The 23,141-nt window shown below is 37.8% G+C and overlaps 2 pseudogenes; both read left to right on the top strand.

Moving 5' to 3' along the window:
* Positions 1 to 9,209: 9,209 nt before the first annotated feature.
* On the top strand, positions 9,210 to 9,857 carry LOC149226335 (uncharacterized; annotated as a pseudogene).
* An 11,051-nt stretch (positions 9,858 to 20,908) lies between these two features.
* On the top strand, positions 20,909 to 22,447 carry LOC149226336 (uncharacterized; annotated as a pseudogene).
* Positions 22,448 to 23,141: the final 694 nt, after the last annotated feature.

Genomic DNA, 23,141 nt, shown 5'->3' on the forward strand with positions numbered 1-23,141 from the left:
CTGAGTGAGAATTTGGTTGCCCCATGGGCCATAACCTGTCGGACATATTGCAAATTGCAATCTACAAGGATCGGCAACTTAAAGTCTATGAACACGGCGGAAATGTGTGATTGTACGATGTGATAAACCTGACAGGAAATTAAACTGTGGCTCATAAACGTATTGCATCTAGAAACTATCACATTTCATAATCGATAATCGGTGTGGGATCATTAATAAACGGTATCGGTAGTCTAACGACATATAAACTATAACACATAACATATCATGTCCAGGATCTTATCGCTCATTGCAATCGACGAAGAACCAACGACAATATTAAGTGGAACTTGTGTTTCCTGTGATATGCGATTGTGATATCGCATCGCAACCAAACTTGTCGAGGGCCTATTTCCTTAATACTAGTCCATTTGTGATATGCTATTTCAATTATATCGCATCACAGCCTGTCTGTGCCGGGGCCAATTCTTAACACCATTCTTCTTGTGATTTTAATATGCAATATATGAGGGCCAATGGCATCCTGCCACTTGGCGCCTCCTTATTCGCTGGGATCTTTTTTCACATAATCCAATCCTGCCATGTAGACAAGTCAAACTTGAACTTTGAATTGCTTTAACTTTTGCATATGAGCACGTATTTGAGTCTCTTTCACATCATTGAGTTTAGAATGATGAGATCTTTGATCTAAAGATGAGTTTGACAAAATTCTGACACTTTGATTTGTTAGCATAAACATGAGCACCTGACCACTCCTCCCCACTGGAAGCCTTGTGGACTCTAAAATAATATATTCAGTTATTGAACAAAAGACAGTATTGTTCCCTCACCTTCCCCTCTTCAATCCGTTTGGCCTTTGATGGATTTGTACCTTTGAGACCCACTTAAAGATAATCAAAATTTCCCCTCTTTGATGACCTCGTTCTTCTGCCAAGTATGGTGTCTTGCTGAAGCTGATCAATAAATTCTGGAGAAAAATCTTCAATTGATGGAATCTATAGACTTTCTCCTTGATCTTCAAACAAAGGAGCCTCATATAATCTCAAATTTTCAACATTAACAGTGGAATAAATTTTCATATACGAAGGCAAATCAAACTTGAAAGAATTATTACCAATCTTTTCCAGAATTTTAAATGGACCATAACGGATTGTTTTCAACTTTTTACCTTCACCTTGAAGCCTTTCCTTGCGAATGTATAACCAAACTTCATCCCCTACTTGAAACTAATGATCCACATGATGCTTATCATGCCTTGTCTTACACTTTCCTTGACTCTTTTCTAGTTGTTCTTGAATTGTTTGGTGAATCAACTGAATTTGCTCAATGAATTTCTTTACTCTGTCTAAGTTTATATGTCCATCTACAGCTACACCTTTCTCAAATATTAAATCCAAAGGCGATTTAGGCAAGTAACCAAGACATGCCTCAAAAGGCAAAGTTAGAGTAGAAGAGTGTTTTCCTTGGTTTTAAGCATGTTGGATATAATGAAACTATTCATTCCACAACTTAGGATGTTTGCTGCAATACCCTCTTAGAAAATGAATAAATGTCATGTTAATCACTTCATTTTGACCATTTGTTTGTGTATGGAAGGTTTTACTTTTATTCAACTTGGTGTCCATCAAGTTCCATAAACTTGACCAAAAATTCCCAATAAATCGAGAATCATGATCACTTACAATAGAAATAAGTAATCCAAAATGAACACATACATTTTGAAAGAAAAGTTGAGATGTTTGTTCAACTGTAATTTGTTTTTTACAATGCATTAATATTCAGATCTTGATGAACCTATACAAAACTACATACAAATAATCATGGCTTTTTCTTGATAAAGGAAGACCACCTACAAAATCCATAGAAACACTTTCCCATGGATGTGAAGGCACTGGAAGTGGTGTGTACAATCCTAGTCTCCTATTACTAGGCTTACTGATTGCACACAATGAACAACCTCTGATAAAATGTGACACACTTTCAAGCATACGAGGCCAATAAAAATACCTCTGAAGATTTTCCATTGTCTTACTTACATCAAAATGTCCAGAAATAAGAGAAGTGTGCGCTTCCCTTGTGACATTTACTCCCTCTCCCTGTGGAACACAAAGTTTTCCCAAATGATATAACATATTATCATGTACATGGTAGTCTAATTTGTCAACTTGGTGTCCTTGACTAAAGTTTGAATATACCTCTTGAAAGTCAGTACCATGTGCGCATTGTTCTACATAACGTTTAGGAAAAATATAATTATTCTTGAGTAAAATGGCTACATTAATAACCGGTCTAAAAAGCATATCAACAACTCTGTTATAAATACCTTTCTTGTACATAATTACCAAATGGAATTGCTATAAGAATCCTAACCAACGAAAGTTCCTTGATTGCAACAATTTTTTCTGAGATTGCAAATATTGCAAAGGTTGATGATTGGTGTGAATAATGGTTGTTTTTACCATTAAATAATGCTTCCATTTCTTCACACTTTGTAACAATGTGTAAATCTCTTTATCATATGTAGGATAGTTAATAACAACACCACTAAAAATTTCAGAATGAAATGAAATGGGCTTACCATGTTGTAAAAGAATTGCACCCATGGCGTAGTCACTTGCATCTCTTTCTATTTAAAATGGTTGTTTAAAATCCTGTAATGCTAAAAATGGGTATGAACTGATCTTATGTTTTAAAGCATCAACTGATTTTTGTTGTTTGCATCACCACCGGAGAAAAACCTTCACACTAGTCAAAGCATGTAGTGGAGCTACTATGGAAGAGAAATTGGCAATGAACTTCCTCCAATAATGTGTTTCTCCTAGAAAATGCCATACTTCTGTGACTAATTTGGGTATTGGCCAATTCACAATGACCGAAACTTTAGAGCCGTCAATCTTCAGCTCACATCCTCCAACTATGTGGCCCAAATACACTAAGGAATTTTTCCCGAATTCACATTTAGACATCTTCAAAAATAATTGTTCTTTTTTGAAGACATCCAACACTTTCCTCACATTCTTGACATGCTCTTCTCGTGAATTGTTGAATATCAAAATATCATCTAAATATTCAATTAGAAAATCATCAAGAAAGGATCTTAAAAGATCATTCATAAGTCTCATGAATGTAGCTGGAGCGTTCTAAAGACCGAAAGGCATAACCAGCCACTCAACAAATCCCTATTTGGTTTTAAAAGAAGTCTTCCAAATATCCTCCTCGGCTATTCTAACTTGACGATATCCACTTCTCAATTCTAATTTAGTGAAATATTTTGCATTCTTCAACTGATCTAGCAAGTCATCTATTATGGGCAGTGGGTATCGATTCTTTACGGTAATTTTGTTCAAAGCTCAATAATCTACACACATGCGCCAGGTTCCATCTTTCTTGGGTACTAAAAAAATTGGTGAACCACATCGCGAAGTAGAGAGACTAATTAGACCTTTATCAAACAATTCCTAGACTTGTTTCTTAATTTCTAAACTTTCCATAATGGACATTCGATACATACTAGTGTTTGGGAGTGGACAGTCTTGTGGTAGCTAAATTTCGTGCTAAATTCCCCTTTTTGGTGGCAATCCCTTTGGTTCTTGAAACATATCTCCATATTGATTGACCACATCAACCAATTCATCTTTTAGCTTCATGTCACAACTTGCAAAGGATTCATTCTCCATGTCATTCTTCTGCTTGATCATAAGGAGCACGAGATTCTTGTTGGAATTGACCAGTCACTTCATTTGGCCTATGCTTGCCAAAAACAAATTAAGATTCCAACAAAGGGCTCTCACAATATACTCCACTCTGCCTTTGAACAAATGATATTTCTTCTAAAATATATGGAAAATGAATTTCTTGTCATATAGATATGGGCTTCCCAACCTAATTCCAAAAATATCCAGTGGTACTACATCTAATTTGACTTCATCAACGAAATTGGAAGTAATTGAAAACCTGAAAATGCATTTCCTTGTGACCTGAATATTTTCATCCTTGTTTATCCAACCCAAGGAATACAGTTTATGATGAGGCATGGTTTCCAGATTCAATTTCTTGACCAAGTCTGTAAATTAAATTTGCCTGAGATCCATTGTCAAATAACATATCAATCTTGGTGTGTTTAGAAATAACTCGAATGTGGAACAACTCAATTATGTTTTCCTCATTTGAAACATTGTTGGAGTTATTTGTTGTGCTGGTGCTTGTGATGGCTTCCTCTTGGATTTCTTTTTTGACGACTTTTCCCTTAGTGACTATAGCTACAATCTTTGATTCATCGCCTAAGTCAGAATCCAAGTCTTGTTGTACATCAATGTTTGTCTTATGTTTACCTTTATTGTTAAACTTCATTGGTCATAATTTAGGATGAAGCTTCCAGCAATGCACTTCATCGTGACCCTCTTTGGAACAATTCCTGCATATGGGTTTCTCCCCTTCTTTCTTAACAAAAGCATTTTTCTTCTGCTTTCCTTTAAAATTATTTCCTTTTCCACCACTTTGGAATGGCTTCTTCTTATCTTCTTCTTGTACATTTTTCCCTCTTTCTTCAAGGTCTGTAGCTTGAACACATACCTCATCAAGATTCATGGGATTAAGCATAAGAATGGTGTGTCAAAGATAGCTATGCAAACCTCCTATATATTTCAACAAAGTATCTTCTAACCGCAAGTATATTCCTATCATAAGAGCTCTTCTCCTAAACTCTTGAGTATACTCTTGAACATTTTGACCTTTTAACTATCTGAATTTTTGCCAATTCATGATAGCTTTTTGCATATAGGCTAAAGGGTATAATTGTCATTTTATAGCAGCAATGAAATCAGACCAAGTAATAGAGATTTTACCATGTTTTTTGATCTCGTCTTGAGTCATTGCTTCCCACCAAATGAGTGTTGCACCCTCCATTCTCAATGAAGCCAACCTAATTTTGATATCATCCTCTTGAAGGTTATGAATTCTATAGTACACCTCCAACTGATGAATCTAGTTATCCATCTTTTCTGCATTAACTTCTCCATTGTACATAGGCAACTCGAATTTAACATCAAGCTTTAGAAAAGGTGATTTACCAGTTCCTTTGTAGAATGATGATGAGTATGAATAAGGGTTGTATTAGTGGAAGATTGTGAAGATGCTTGTGGAGTAGAATATGAAGAAGATGGTGGAGAGGGTGGAGGTTTGTCTCCATTCTAATTACCTCATTTTCCATTACCCCCTCCTGAGGAGCCTTCTCCTATGGGAGGTTTGGATTTGTCATTTCAACCTGCTATTCCTCTCTCCATAGAGGACCTTCACCATCTCTGTCATATCAAAGAAAGCCTTTTTGAAGTTCTTATTATCTTTTGTCATGATAGGTTATCCTTCATGAGACATGGTCTTTGAAGACTCAACTACAACTTTTGCAACTTGAGGATGTACTGGTGTAGAGGACATTGGAAACCTTTCTATTCTTCCTCTTAAGCCAACTATTGGCTTTCAACTAGCTTCCCTTCTCCTCTTTTGAGTTTTAACCTTGTTAGTATGACACAATCTTGCAAAAAAATAAATCCTCACAAAGCAAATCTAGTAAGCAAAAACCAATGCTCTGATACCAACTTGATCTGAAATGGAGCAAATTAATAATGATGTACTAATTCCCCATTCAGAATAAAAACCAATATGCTTATCATTTTCTTATCAAGTGCTTAAGGATTGACCATGTTTTCTTAATTAACTGATTTCCATGAGAGTTTCTTATGTAAATGTTATGAAACAATTTTAAAAAAATGTATGTTGAACATCAGCAAAATAACAATAAAAAACATAAAAATACAACACACAATACATAGATTTGATGAGGAGTTCACCCGTCCTAGGCTACGTCTCCTTGGTCCAACTTCCAATGCTTGGGCCTCTTTATTATGCTCAAAATTACAACAAAATTGTGTTTTCAATGCTCAAATTCCTATGAAACCTATCTCAATGAGTTCAAAATACTCAAAAATGGCTATCTAGCCTCTTTTTTCATCCAATTTGGATAAGAATTGAAGAAGTTATGACTTCTCCTAGTTTTCCCACTATTTGTTCCACAAATTGCTCTAAAACTGACATAATCCCACAAATTCGCTCCAAAATCCGCTAACTGAGTGAGAATTTGGCTGTGCTGCAGGCCATAACTTGTCGGCCATATCGTAAATCACAATCAACAAGGATCAGGGGCTTAAAGCCTGTGAACACGACGGAACTGTGTGATTGTGAGATGCAATATTGGCAAACCGAACGGGAACTGAAATTGTGGCTCATAAACATATCGCGTTCGGGAACTATCACATTTGGCAATCGACAAACGGTGGTGGAACATTAATCAATGGTATTGATGGACCCGATGGCATATAAATTGAAAGACATAACATATTGCATCCAGGGTCTTATCTCATCGCAATCAGCGAAGAACCAATGGCAGTCTTAAGCAGAGCTTGTGTTTCCTATGATATGCGATTGGGATATCACATAGCAACCCAACCTGCTGGGGGTTGATTTACATAATACTCATCCATCTGCGTCACAACCTGTCTGTGTCTAGGACAATTCTTAATGCCTTTATGCCTATGACTGCGATATGCGATATGTGAGAACCAATGGCAAACCTCCACTTGGCGCCTCCTCATTCGCTGGGACCTTTGCCACGTCATCCAATCCTGCCATGTAGAGAAGTCGATCTTGAACTTTTACTTGCTCTAACTTTTTCATACGAACTCAAATTTAAGTGTTGTTTTCACCGTTGGATTCAACATGATGAGCTCTTTGATCTGAAGTTGAGCTTCAAAAAATTCAGGCACTTTGATTTTTGAGCATAAACTTAAGCACCTGATCACCAAGTGTCCTTTATATATATATATATATGACAACAAACCTAAATGCCATTGAATTCCCTTGAATGAAGGTAGAATACATTGGTGAATCCTGATTTGTTTGGCAACATACTCTAGTGTTATTATAATATCTGCATCAAATTATTTCTATGTAATGTAACTATATTCATATAAATCTTCAGGGTCAGATGTAGACTGTAGTTGTGGAGGCAAGAGGGTGATGGGAATTTGCGTGAAACCAAAAAAAGGATATGCAGATATTTTCTAGAGTGTGGTAAGTTTTGTCCTTGCCCAATGTGATAGGAATAATAATACACTGATTCTTTGATAATTTAACTGTGTTTTTTGGCTTCATGAATGTCACCCATTTGTATTTCATGTGTGTTTCGAGAATTTATAGTATTTTATCTTTGACTCAATACTGTTTTATTTTGTACTGGTCTAAAATTTGTTTTGCAAAAAAGCTCTAGCTAATTATGAATTTTGTATCCAAAATCTTTGGATTCACACATTTCATGGGGCATATGACTCATCTAAAATGGGTTTTTTGCATGCTTTACAAAGAAATTCAAGATTTTTTAGAGAATACCTTTCATTAGGTGATGGCCCTTGGCATTCTTTTTCTTGTGTTGAGGGATTTTTTTGTGTTGGTCCCTGTGTATGCCTTAATGAATGAATTTGGTGCATTCATATTTTAGCATGAAGTAATATGATTGAGTTATGATTTCTCATATATTCTCACATTTTGCTCATATTTAAATAGTATATTATATTTGCAATATGGTCATGGAGACATCAAAGGCCCTGTTCATAATTGATAATTTTGTGTGTTGTCTTTTTCAAATTGATAAGTTTGTGTGCTTTAATTGTGATACTTTTGTGCATAGAAACACAAATCAACTTTATTTAATATACAAATATATACTAAAAGTAGCCTTCAATTTTGAAGAACAAAGTTTAAGAGGATTCAGATCATATTATTTTTTTTTTTGCCCTCGAATGACCCTCTTTTCATTTGTTGCATTGTATAATTTATTATTGACATCTAGACCACACTCTCTATAGATTTCTTGACAGAAAAATAACCAAGCCGATGAATTTACAAAGAACTGTGAGTTGAGTATTACCCCTTTGTACCCAAATATCACAAGATATAATCAATTCAATAGGTAAACATCTCCACTATCAATTTTCTATGACTCACCTTCCTAGATTCATCATTACGTTTAGATCCGTACTTGTAATTGGGGTGGGTTTTCAGAAAAATCTTTGAGTAGAGTGTGACATTATTTGAAAATACAAATCTACAAGAACATTACCTTTTACTTCTTTTTCTTTGACTTAACGGATTGTTTCTCTTCATTTTTATTGTGTGGGGAACCTTCATCTAACAGTAATATAGATTCCAATTATTTCAATGTAATCTATTCACTTCCACCATCGTCATACTTACCTACAACATGTCATAATCTGAAAAAATACATATATGTGAGTTTATCAAATGAGTAAAATAGAGGAATTTCACACCTATGTTAAAAAAATATGTGGAGTCATAGTTGACACATACCTTGTAAAAGACCTTAAAACTGATAAGTACTCCACCAAAGAGTTCTCCTCCAAAGTCATTCTTGACTTTTCACTCTATGAAAACATTAATGAACTATCAGTATTTTTAAGTCTATTCATAGATGAATGTGGAACACTGCTCTTAGCTTTCTCCTCATTCAATTCAACCTGAAATTCAACAATGTATGTGTTCTCATATGATATCTGTAATTTAGCACCTTCCACGATGTTCCCAGATTGATTTTTCAAATAATTTACTATCTTTGTGTTGTTTGGCTTGCTTGTTATCCACTATAAATAATCTACCCTGAATATTGAGCCCTAACTTTCGTTCTTGTCTAGTGTATGCACCTCTGAATTTTTTTCCATTAATATTTTTTGTACCTCTACTTTGTCATTTGCATTAGCAACAATGCTTCTCAACTTCAAATATTTGTTAGGAGTGTGTACAATTCTTCCAGATCTAGTGATTTTTTCCTTTCTGGAATAATCCTCGGACAATTTTTTCAATTTTGTGGGTGTTTTCTTCTTTTCTGAATCAAATTTGAGACTTTTTGTCACACTTGAATGTTGTTTTTCTAGATCCTGAATGATCTTATCCATTGATTTCTCTTAAGTGCTTGTTAGCTTTAATTGTTTTTCTTGTATGTAAAGTATGTATGCTCTAACATGTCTTACCATGTTTCTTAGTGGCATTATGTTGAATTTGTATCTTCATAACTTTCGTCTATTTTAATATGATACCTCAAAAGTACATGAAATTATTATAAGTCTATGTTTTGAGAGAAGGCAATGGGAAATAGATTTTGCAAGTCTTAGGCTGACCAGAGTTCAAAATCAATCAAAATATTGCATCCTAATGGTAGCATCAAGCACTTCATAGTCCCTATCAAGGAAGGGAAGGCCATGAAGCAATACCCTAGATACTAGGCTATCATTTTGAGGCTTTCTACACAGGGAAACCCATTGTTGCTATTCCCTCAAATGAGTCTCTGAAATTAGGTCACACTTATTTCATTTTCCCAAGAAAAATTGTTTAGTACGTTGTCACAACCTCCATCATTTGTTCTCTCATTTCAAATGTGGCAGTAGAAAATCATGCCAACCGCACATAGGTCAGTGATTCAATAAAAGAAACATTTATGTTCAAATGGGGGCCAATCCCTTCAATATTATGCAAAAAAGGGGAAACTCTCTTCAAGTCAAGATCTTTGTTCACTTTCTCAATGGTCTCTCAAACATTAATGAGACCTCTGGTGGTTGCTATGGATATAAAAGTTCCAAAAAGAGGTTGTGTGACCATTACCAGTTGATGGAATATTATGCCAATTTGGCGAGGCTTGCAATTTGACAGCTTGGAAGCCTAAACTCTCTACCATCACTAAGGTCGAGAGTGCATATGGTAATCCATTTTTACTGAAATTGTTGCGTGTGGGATGAGTAACAGGGTTGAAGCAACTAGTATTATTTACTGAGCAATATTCGTGCATCTTCTTGTAATTGTATAACGTCATTGTCAATTCACTGTAAGAATATTTATGTTTCTTAAGTTTTCAAATGATGAGAGGTAATCAGTACTCATGGAGGACTATCATCTTTGCACTCATGACAGTATGTGACAAAGTGCCAAGTGAGCATGGATTAATTTTTTACCTGTTAGTCTGTACACTGTGAATCTCATATTTTATCTTCATGGTCTTACCTTGCTAGTATTTGCATGAGATTATTACCTTCACATGAAATTTTGGAGCATTCCTAAAATTCACATTTAGATGTAAAAATCAATGCTACTGGCGCTCATATTACTAACTATATATTGTATTTGTAAGTCTATTGACAATCATGTTGCTAACTCTACACAGAAATCTAACCCCTTTGAACTAGTGTGCCGGGATCCTGAGATACAAATTGATTACACCTGTGGTATGTTGAATGATTTATCATCGGAATGTTTATTAATAACTAGTTCTTTTGATTTTTTTACTTGTCATCGGATTTCCCACAAACTAGAAGATTACCTCACAATATTTTCACTTCGACTACCTATTGGAAAATTTACACAGGTTTTAAACTTCTTAATCTATATAATTATAACTTCCAAGAATTTTTTTTATATATTTTCTAATCCATGTAAAATTCAAGGCAATTCGAGGGTCTACTCTTTGAGAGAACTCATTGGCTTAGATCAGAACAAAGACAAAATTAAAAAAACAATGACAAATGTTAACTTAACCATCAAAAGAAGGATGAAAAATGATAACGTACCATCAATATTAGCCTCCACACTCTAACTCGGGAATGATCTTGCTTCAATTTGCTTGGAATGTCACCTAGCTCGCAATACAATATGGGGATCACTACCTATAACTATAACATTGATCTCTAGACACATGGCTTCTATAATACAAGTGCTTAGCTCATATCATTGGACATGGTTGTGAGGTATAGGTTTAACAATATTAAAGTACCCAGTATACAAATGATCCAAATATCAAAATAACATGCTCACAACTTTAATGTGAAAATATATCAAATTCAATAATTCCTTTCACCACGACTTTTACCCTCTACCCCGGTTAAGAAAATTTTCTCATCCTTGAGCTCTCTGGCCCTTAGGCCAAGCACAAAAGAAGGGATAAGGAATTATAATTCAGCATACTACAAGGGATAACATATTTAATAAATAAAAAATATAGTCAGATGACATCCCAAAAGAAAACTTTTGTCATAGTGAATCTTGGAATGAAATATGTTTATAATTATAATTAGGAGATGTAAAGTATCTCATTAGGTTCTTTAAGAAATTAATAATTTAATGATCAGGTTGTAAAATAGTTACATCTAAGAGAACCTTACAATCATGCATTCTCAACACATCATTTATTATTTGGATTAAACTATTAGTGCAATGTGGCATGCAATCTTGTATATTCGATGCAAACAATAATTTTATCTTTTATTTTTTTAATTAATTTTTAATTATTATACCTTGGTTTGTAGTAGTATTGTGTCTTCTATCTAATGGTTTTGTTCGATGATACCTACAGTTTATGATGTAACTATCACTTACAAACATCGATGCCTTCATGGATAATTCCCTTAGAACTTATCCAACTGAAGTCCATGTCCATGTTCATCGCCTACCCTTGCATTAAATCATGACCTCAGAGAATGAAATTGTTTCTTGGCTTGTTCAAGCTTTTCACCTAAGCGATGAGTTTCTTTCAAATTTCCGCAACAAATTTTCTTTTCCCAACTCTAGAACTAAAGAGGCCTTTGTATGTTCATGGCCTCTATATGTCCAACTCCCTGAAACCATTTAGCTTGCTAAAATGGGCTCAATGGAATTCTGGAAGATTAAATGGGTCTAGGAAAGACAGTGCAAATTATCGATTTTCTTTTGCCTTACCCCTGTTAGTATTCTTATCAATGTAAAAATTCTGAGAATACATTGGAAAATTCCACTACCTCTTGTTCTATTGGTAGGGAATTGTTGCTTGACATCCTTTCTTGATATTATTATTCCTGTCATGTTCCTCATTAGGAATCGATTATTATAACAAACTTAAACCTTTTTTTTTTAAATATGGAATAAAACCTTCTCCTTATCTATCAGATAGATAAAATTTATAAAGGGTAAACAATGATTCAAATGATCTGACTCGCATGTGTTTTGAAATGGAACATTATGGACACGAACTACAATTTGATAGTTTTAAAAATCTTAATGAAATAAGCCAATGATTTTTTTGGGAAATCAAACAAAGGTCTATCTAATGTTGTGGATATCTTCGTATTTCAAAGATCCTGATGCATGGTACACCAATAAAAATATTTTTGTAAAACCAAAAAAATTGTACAAAAGTGAAAATGATGAATTCATAACTAGTATGGGTATGTAAAATAAGTTTATTATTCCAAGTTGTTTATATGTTTTGGAGTTTTTGGTTGTAATCTTAAAGAAACAAATTTTTGGTATGATCATTTTTTTGTTTAATTTTTTTTTGAATGTATAAATGGATTTAGTAACTTGAAAAGGCTTTTGAGTGCTCATATTGTGCTGAATTCACAAATATTTCAACAAATTCCTACCAAATCTTAGACAAATTTAACCTTAAAATATCACCAAAATACCTTCAAAACATAAAACAATATGACTATAGCATTACATTTACCCTTAGGAACAAGAAAACAAATTCTACTCTATCTCTCAAAAATGCATCCTAGATCAGTCTATCCCCCTTAAGAAGAAATGGTCCCCATTGCATTGAGTGCCTCTATGATATGGGGATACTTCTGCTGAATTAGGTACCTAGTGAGCCACTTGCCTTGGTGCAGGAGTTGGCCAACATTGCCAACCTGTATAGTTGGGTCATTTTCTGGCGAGTGTTTTTAACATGTGTTTCTAGGATTTGATCAATTGTGGTATGTTCAATGCAGTATGTATTCATCTCTCTTGGTGTTAGTTGCTCAACAATGTCTAATGTGTCCAATAATGGTGGGAAGTATGGCAGAAGGCAGTCCACATTGAATATGGGGTGGAGGCTAAGGAATAGAGGAATACTTAGCTCAAAATCATTGTTAACCATGGCCTTAGTGATGGTGTAAGGCCCATATCAAAGTGGTCGAATATTTTGATGGGATCCAGTAAGGTATTATTTCTATAGATGCAACCACACCTTATCGCATAATTGAAACTTAAGTGGAACCCAATGTTGATCATGAAGTTTTTTATACTTTGCATTGGATTTATCCATGATATCGTGAACCTATTTTTCGATGTGCTGGATGCATTCAATAAACCTAGTGGCTTTATCAACTTTAGACTATACATTCACAAATTCTACCTATGTAGTCACAAGAGGCATGACAACATCAATTGAACACAATGGTTGAAATCCTAGGCCAACTTGAAAGGGTTGTGGCCAGTTGAGCTATGGACAACTATTTTATAGTTGCATTGCACATAAGGAAGAATTTCATCCCATGTCAGTGGATGCTTAGAGTTGTACATGCATAGTATGTGCACTGTCATCTTATTAACGACCTCTATCTAGCCATTAGCATGGGGTGGAATGCCATCGACTTGGTAAGCTTGGTGTCCAAAAATAAGCAGAGGCTCAACTATAATGTGCCCAAGAACCTATTGTCTCGATCTGATATAATGGACTACAGGATCCCAAAATTCACCAACACTCATTCAAAGAATATTTTGGCAACATCTTCTATTATATTCTTCATGAAAGAAGTCAATATAGCCATATTATAAAATATCTCAATGACCACAAATACATAGTCATTACCATGCTTAGTAGAAGAAAGGATAGACATATAATCCATGATGATGGATTCCTAAGGTTAGCTAGGACTAAGCAGAGGAGTCCGTAGGCCTTTCTTTTGAATGGTTGCTTGGTAATGGAATAGGTAGTGTAAGGTCTAATATATTTTCCAACATATTGTCAGAGTACTGGTCAATAAAATAAAACTTGTAGTACTGTCACTCTTTTGTCTAGACCAAAATGTTTTGCAACCCGACTGTAGCATGCCTCCAAAATCAGCTTGGCACGATCACTTGAAGGAACATAAAGGTGCCCTAGGTAGTATAACAGTGCATCCTTGAGGTGTAAGTTTGGAACTTTCTTGCAATCCATCAACATTTGGTATGTGGTGGTAAAATCTCGATCATTTTTATATATTTTCAACCATCAAGAAGTCTCATGCCGACAAGAGTTCATAACATTGTTCAGTGCCACAATTGGGGGTCGACTAAGGAAATCTGCAGTGTTATTAATGTTCCCTTCTTGTATTTAATGTTCAAATAAAATTGCTGTAGATATGTGGGCCATTTCTAATGGTGATCATTCTATAACATCCCTTGTGTCTATATCAACTTAAGAGGTCAATGATGTGTGTAGATGATCATCTCCTTCCCCATAATGTAATGTTTCCTCTCTCAGCAAACATGCGCTATGGAATCCATCTCCTTCTCATAGGTGGGGTAATTGTGAATCATATCAAATAGTTTCTTACTATGATAGGCCACTTGATGCTCTTGTTGGGTGAGAACTGTACCAATAGCATAGTCAGAGGCAGCTACCTAAATTTCAAATGGTTGTTGTAGTTTTGCCAATGTGAGTACTGGTGAAAAGAAAAGGCATTGTTTTAGCTCAACAAATGCCTTATGTTGGGATTTAGACTAGAAAAATTTTGCTTTATCTCCTTCCCCTGTAACTTAACTCGAAGGTCAAGTGATATGAGAGAATCTCAACACGAACCTTTAATAAAAATTAGCAAGGCCCAAAAATTTGTGAAGCTCTATTAGAGTTGTCGGGGTTGACCAATCCTAAATGACTTGGATCTTAGCCAAATACACATTCATGTCTTGTTCATCAATGATGTAGCCCATATATTGGACCCATTTTAGGCCAAAGGAACATTTCTCCAATTTGGCACATAGTTTATGTTGTCACAGGGTTTGAAGGACCTACCGAATATGTTGCAAGCTCTCCTCCCAACTCTTTTTGAACATAAGGATGTCATCTAGATATACAACCATAAAATATTTGATAAATTGCCATAAAATGTCATCCATCAACCTCATAAAATTTGCAGGGGAATTTATCAACCTAAAGGGCATGACTAACCACTCAAAAAGGCCCTCCTTGGATTTGAAGGTGGTCTTCCATATATCTTTGAGTTCTATTGGAACTTAGTGATAGCTAGAATTCAAATCAATCTTGTTGCAGTACTTAACCTCCTTGAGCTTAGCAAGAAGGTCACCAATCTATGGGATTGGATACATGTTCCTAACAATGATTTTTTTTAGTGTCTAATAACCAATGCAGAATCTCCAAGTCCCATCCTTTTTCTGTACGCGTACAATTGGGTTTCCAAAAGTTGAGAAACTTGGTCGAATGTACCATTTTTGTAGAAACTCTTGGATCTACTGATCTAGGTGGATATTGGTGGCCACCCACCAATTCCACTTGGACCCCCACCATTTATTCTTTCATTTTTTTAGTTTCCTTAATTATAGCACAGTTTACTATTTTTAGCAGTTTTTCGAGTCCTAAACTTCTGGAGCCATTTTGAGGCCCTAAATGAAGTTTTTGGGAAATCTACTTGTCAATGATATTTTGCCTAAAATTGTCTTCTCTATCATAGTCCTCGGAGAGATCTTTCCAACGGGTTATCATTGCGCATCAAACGGAGATAATATGACCAAGTCGCGACCCTGGGAAGTTGGTTGTCCAACTCACCCCAACGGGGCCCATAAACTCTTGGTGTTACATATACTCGGGTTAGGGTTTTAGTTGTTTATGGTTTTCTTTTATTGTTCAATAATAAAAAGGCCCTTGAGCCTCATTTTAAGATAGTTCAGAGGCATGTAGCCGCTACATCGCTTCTCAGAGATAAGCTACCATTGCCCTAGCTGGGTTATTTCCATTCCTGTTTGTAAGCACATTTCAGTATTTTACATTAATGAAATAAAGTATTATTTCCACTGGATCTCTGTGTTTACGGTTATCTCTATAATTTGTTGCATTCTTGTTTAAATTTGGATCAATGGTATCAGAGGGGTCTGCTTTTCTTCTCTGTTTTTCTTTACATGTCCCCAACGAGGTCAGGATATAAGGAGTTAGGGCTTGAACTAGTCGAAACTTTGCAAGACTAGCCTCGCAAATCCCGACGGCCTACCATGGTAGATGGAAGGAAAGATGAGAGTGTAGGAGATCCTATCAAAATATTGCTTGAAGAAGCCCTCGAGTGACAAAGGAATGCGATGATGGACAACTTTTCCCAGATCCTTCAGCGGCTACCCAGGGGTGATGCATTGGCTTCCAACAGCAACTCTGGAAATGCCACGCCATTTCAGTTACAAGTTAATTTTGAAATCCCATATTTGAGGGTCAAATAGATGCAGATGCTGTCAATAAATGGTTAAATTTGCTAGAGGCTTATTTTTCTGTTCATGATTTTTCCAGTTGGGAAAATATTATTTTCATTCTTCTCAAAGTGGTCCCCCACATCAAGGATTGGTGGGAAACATACTATGAGCAGAAGGATGAAAGTACAGGCTCACTATTTTGCACCCACTTGGAATTCATTCTAGGATGCCATATGGGAGTAGTACTACCCTGTCGAAAGCTATGAGGATCAATACATAAAGTGGACCACGTTGCGGCAGGGAAGGGTCCAAGACGTGCTGGAGTTTACAAATATTTTCCATACCCTTCACACAAAGTTGGGTATCAAGGATACAGAGCAGCATTTGGTACTCAAATACCGTGGTTTCCTGCACAAGTACATCCAAGAAGAAATAGAATTCTTGAACATCTCCTCGCTCGGCATGGCATACCGGTATGCCCTCAAGGTCAAGAAAAAGTTTAAACAGAAGAAGCGAGACTTTGGATCTACGAATCCAAAGCAAGGGAAAGGTGCCCCCAAACCGCAGAACAAAGGACAAAGCTAAGGCGAGGCAGCCCAAGACAACCCGCCAAAGCTGCAAGCAAAGAACAACGCCACAAAGCTGAAAAAGGAAACGAGAAAGTGGTGTGAGTTCCATAAGAGCTCCACTCTCAACACATAGTGAGTGTCGGGCCAAGTAGTCACTGGTTGCCAAGATAAAGGTTTCAGAATTAGATGCATGTCCCGACTTTGAGTCAGAACCCGATAAGGGGAAGGACAAAGGGAAGTAGATTATTGATGCGATGCCCAATTCCACCATTGCCACCATGAAGATCCAGAAGGAGGAACCCGAAGATCAAGAGGAGGAGGAGCGTCTCTTCCATTTCCAGATGTGGGTAAAGGGCTCCCTACTATAGTTCATTGTCGATATCGGGAGCCAAAAGAACTTTATTTCACCAGAGGTCGTGAAGCGGCTAGGCTTACCGACCACAGCACATCCACAACCATACACCATCGAGTGGCTTCACCAAGGACGGGATCTTCGCGTGAGCCAATAGTGTCGCCTTCCATACAACATCAAGCCCTTCACAGATGAGGTATTGTATGACATTACTCCCCTTGAATTTTGTGATGTATTATTAGGACAACCATACTTGTGGAAGCGACATTCTGTGTATGAATCAAGGCCTCATGCTATTATTGTTACTTTGGGAAACAAGTTGTACAGGATACCATAGGTAGCACCACCTACTGCCATCTCTTTGGTTACTGTAAAACAATGCAGTAAGCTCATTTCCAAAATTGGGAAAAAAAATTTCCTGATGATATACCCTCAAGGAAAGACAAAGACGGTGGCCACGACCTCCAAACAGGGCCTCTTCGCATGACAACTACAAATGGACAAGGTCATGGAGGAGTATGAGGACATCTTCACCTCCCCCGTAGGGGTTCCTCTACATTGTCAGGTCAACCACTCCATTGATCTGACCCCAGGTGCCCTGCTGCCCAATGGACCAATCTATCATTGCTATATTCTAGAGAATGATGAAATCAAGATGTAGATTCAGAAGCTTCTGCAAAAAGGTCACATCTGTCCAAGTTCATCACCCTGTGGGAGCCCAATCGTGTTGGTATAGAAGAAGGACGAGACTTGGAAACTCTGTATTGACAATCGGGCATTGAACAAGATCACTGTCCATAACAAGTACCCAATCCCATGATTGATGACCTCCTGCACCAACTGAATGGGGGAAAATATTTTAGCAAGATCGATTTGAAGTCAGGATATCACCAGGTACCAATCGAACCCTTCGATGTGTGGAAGACTGCCTTAAAAGCCAAGGAGGCCCTTTTCGAATGGTTGGTTATGACTTTCGGATTGATGAATGTTCTTGCAACCTTCATGAGGCTAATGGATGACATCTTGCAGCCATTCACCAACTCATTTGTAGTGGTATACTTGGATGACATCCTGATCTATAGCTAGAGTTGGGAAGAGCACCTCCACCACATCTGACAGGTTCTCCAGACACCACGGCAACAAAAGTTATGTGCCAATTTGGACAAATGCACTTTCAACATGACCAAGGTTCAGTATCTCGGATACATTATTGATGAACAGGGGGGTGCATGTGGATCCAGCCAAGATCCAAGTCATTCAGGATTAGCCATCTCCAACCACTCTAACAGAGCTTTGCAGCTTTCTAGGCCTTGCCAACTTCTACTGCCGGTTCATGTTGGGATTTTCACATATCACTTGGTACTTGAGTCAAGTCACCAAGGGAGGAGCGAAAGCAAAATTCTTTTGGTCTGAATCTTAACAAAATGAATTCACAGAGTTGAAAGATCGCCTCTGCTCAGCACCAGTTCTTGCATTACCAGACTTGCAACAACCATTTGAGGTCGAGACAGATGCCTCTGACTATGCTATTGGGGCAGTCCTTACACAACACGGGCATCCAGTGGCATATCACACTGAGACACTTTCAAACACAGTCCAGAAGTATCCCACTTATGACAAAGAGATGTATTCCATTGTGCAGTCCTGTCGACAATGGAAGAATTACATTTTGTGGAAGGAAACGGTCATCCACATAGACCACCAACCCCTACAGTTCATATAGACCCAAGGGAAATTACATAATGATCACCATCAGAAGTGGTCCACATACCTACAACAGTTCCATTTGAATATCAAGTATAAGAAGGGTAGCACCAATAATGTTGTAGATTGCCTCAGTCGACCATCTATCATGGAGTTAACCACTGTGCTCAACTCTTGTGGGCACGAGACTTCTGACTGGTCACTTCTCTACAAAAGTGACCTGGAATTCGGCCACACATACCAGAAACTCTTGGAGGGTCAGCATGTTCCAGATTTTCACCTCCAGGAAGCCCTGTTATGCCACCTGGGTCACCTATGTGTTCCTTCAAGAGAGCGTGCGAAGATGATTTTGGAAGCACACTATAGTGGGGCTGCTAAGCATTTCAGGGTCGAAAAAATTGTGGCAGCACTACAAAAGTATTTCTATTGGTTGAATCTTCGATGGGATGTCGGGAAGTACATCAGATCATGCACTGCTTGTGCCATTTCCAAATCAACCATCAAGAAGCAAGGCCTTTATACCCCGTTGCCTACCCCTAGTCGACCTTCGGAATCTATCTCCATGGATTACATGTTAGGCCTTCCTTCCACTAAGCATGGAAATGACTGTGTTTTTGTTTTCGTCAACAGGTTCTCGAAGATGGCCATTATGGCGGCCTGTAAGAAGAATATCACAGCAAAAGCCACTGCTAAACTCTTCTTTGAACAAGTGTCGGTGCACTTTGGGATCCAACAGTCTATCATCTCATATCAGGAAAGTAGGTTCCTTAGTACATTTTGGTCCAGTCTCTGGTCGATGTTGGACACCAAACTCACTAAGTCCATAGCCTTCCATCGTCAAACTGATGGTCAGACAGAGGTTGTCAAAAAGATGATCGTACACATTCTTCGCATGTACAATTCAAAGCATCCACACTTTTAGAGTCGGTCTTGTCAGTCCTCCGTCAGAGATCAAAACTCTTTCTGCATTTCATTTTTTAGGTGTCTCGCTCGATTCACTCATTTGCATTCCGCTAGGGGCAAGCCATAATCTGACGGAAGGGTCTTGTCAGTCATTACCCCTCATGCTTTGTACCTGCTGGCTCAGGTCTATTCATCAAATCAATTTTAAGGTTATTTACAGTGATGTTCGATGTCTAAGTCAGCAAAGAGTTATTTTAGCCATTAGGTCTAGGATTTAATTCCAGCAGGCTAGAGGGAGGTTCAATAAGTTTCATCTCCAGATTTTCATCATCGATCATGCTCAAGGTTGATTCCTCTTCAAAACTCTGTTTTGAAGAGGAAATCATCAAATTAATGTTTGTAATAAATATGTAAAGTGTTCCGCCATGAAGTACTTCAACTGCAGCCTCGGGTCATCCTTTGCCGAAGACATGCCACCATCTCCTGCAAGAATCAACCAAAAAGCCATCGTTTCAGCCAAAAATCAAAGTGAAGAAATGCTAATTTTGACGTGAAGAAATCAAAGCTATGGCTTGATATACATATTTCTATATTTATTCATGTCATTTGCGCTCAAAAGATCGATTGAAATCGGAGTTTAGTAGGAGAGAGGGAAAACTTGTGAATTTTCAAGCTATGACTGTCTTAGTGTGTGCGCGGCACATAGGTTGGGTGTCGCGGCGCACTGGGGAGGCGCGGCGCACTGGGCGCGACCGCGCAGTGCATTTTAACACGGGCACGGTGCACCCAGGAGGCGCGGCGCATTGGGCCTCCCGCGCGGCGCATACATTTAAAGGCCCGAAACTGCTCGAATTTCCTCCAAATCGCCAAGAAATCACATGGAAGCCTCAATCACCAAAGTTATCTGAGCCCTCTGAGCCATTCTCCGTGGAGGACAACAGCTAATACTGCTGAGATCGGGCAGCTCTCTGCGTATCTCACATGGACGGACTTGACTGTTGCAGTGACAAATGCAAAGGGAGAAACTTAGAAACTGCTTCGAAAATTGACTGGTTATGCAGAGCCTGGGCATATAATGGCTATCATGGGACCTTCGGGATTGGGAAAATCTACCCTTATTGATGCCTTGGCAGGGAGGTTGGCGAAAAATGCTATGCAGACAGGAAGAGTCCTCGTTAATAGGCGTAAGAGAAAGCTCACTTATGGATCTGCAGGATATGTGACCCAGGTAGAAAATCTACTAGGCACTCTAATGGTAAGAGAAACAATCCAGTACTCTGCTAATCTGAGGCTCCCAGACAGTTTGTCTAAAGAGGAAAAGGAAGTCGGAATCGTGTTGAAGATAGGGCGCGGCGCGCGGAGCCTACTGTATGTTCTTTTATATATTAAAGAAAGCTCTGCCTGGGTGAACAGGCTCTTTTATTGTGATCTTGACGCTCTTCCTCAAGGTCTTGAAGGTTTCAAAGGCAGGGAAGAGATGCTTCCTTTCCAAAAACTTGTTGACAACTTTGAAGCAGCGTATGATCCTGTTGCAAATGATGGTGCTTTGTTCACTTTTCGAACCAATAGAAATGCCCTTACGCAGCCGGAAGCATGGAGTGACGTTGTTGGAGAATCTGAGAAGGACGTTCTTGAATCAGCTTTCTGTGTCAATGAAAATCAACTTCTATTAAGCTATTTAAGCGATGTCAAGTATGTTTTGCAAATACGAGACTTGCAATCTAGAAATTTGCTTCATAATTTGCCAATAGATATTGGGTCAGTTTCTGGAATATCAGGAAGGCGTAAAGACAAGGAGATATTTATTGGTTTTACAAGTTTTCTTATCCCTGGTGTTATCTATCGATGCAACCTAGATGTGGTAAAACCAGAGTTAGTAGTTTTTAGAGAGACTATTGTTCCAGGCTTTGATCGAACAGAGTTTGAGGCTAAACAGGTTTTCGTGATCAGCAAGGATGGAACTCAGATACCAATGTTCATTGTATCCAAAAAAGACATTGCTCTAGATGTTTCTCGTCACGCTCTGTTAAATGGTTATGGGGGTTTTAGCAAGAGCATCACCCCAAACTTTAGCGTTGATAGCATTGTCATTTCAAGACATCCGGGGGTAGTTTTGGCAATTGCAAATATTCGTGGTGGCGGTGAATATGGAGAAGAATGGCATAAAGCAGGCTCTCTTTCCAAAAAACAAAATTGCTTTGATGATTTCATATCTGCCGCCGAGTTCCTTGTATCAGAGGGGTATACACAACCTACAAAGTTATGTATTGAAGGAGGCAGTAATGGTGGACTTCTTGTTGCAGCTTGTACAAATCAGAGACCTGACCTATTTGGTTGCACACTGGCTCATGTGGGTGTTATGGACATGTTGCGTTTCCATAAATTTACTATTGGCCATTTCTGGACTACTGACTATGGCTCTTCAGATAAGGAGGGAGAATTTCATTGGTTGATTAAATACTCACCATTGCATGATGTAAAGACACCATGGGACAAACCTGGATAGAATTTGCAGTATCCTGCTACAATGTTATTGACAGCAGATCATGATGACTGTGTTGTGCCACTCCACTCTTTGAAACTCCTAGCAACGATGCAGTATTGTTCTATATGACCTTCGAATGGCATCACCTTCAAACAATATGCAGACAAGGAATAATGCCAGGAACGTTTTAAGCGTTTTCCAGAAAAGAAACGCATTGAGAGACATCGACACCTACCGAACGCCTAAATTTAAAACAAAGACATCTGTCACAGCAGAGAGATAGGAACGTATAGCCTATTTTTGTCTTTAGCCACGATTTAATGGGATCCACGCTACACCTTTTTATTGGCCATCAGAAATTTTCAGCTGGAATAATGTAACGTTGTTCTGTCTTTAGAACGGGTGGATGACTCTTTCTCTATTTTTATAATTTCAGCTGTAACAGCTCCCTATTTGGATCGATTTGTTTTCTCATAGTGGGGCTTATTTATTGTATTGTAAAGCATTTGTAAAGGGTTGAAAAATTCTGGGAGCAGAGGGGAGAAAAACTCAGCACTTCATTGTACAGCTTTGACAGAGAAATAATGAAAGGTTGCAGCTCTGGTTTATGAGATTCATGTGGCAAGAGTTTAGCATGTGTCTTTCTTTCTGTTTCATATGTAGCCTGTTATGTTTGACAGTTCATTCATTATCATTTCTAATTGAATGCTTTTTAAGTAGATGTTGAAGCCCCAAAAATCGGGTCGACAACAAGGGGGATACCCACCCGGTCTGGACCTTGGTTGGCAGCTCCTTATCCGTTTGGTATAGCGGGTCTGACTGG

The sequence above is a fragment of the Pinus tabuliformis genome, chromosome J, assembly GCF_031772625.1.
Source record: "Pinus tabuliformis cultivar Carrire ecotype Pingquan chromosome J, CPIR1, whole genome shotgun sequence".
Lineage (NCBI taxonomy): Eukaryota > Viridiplantae > Streptophyta > Pinopsida > Pinales > Pinaceae > Pinus > Pinus tabuliformis.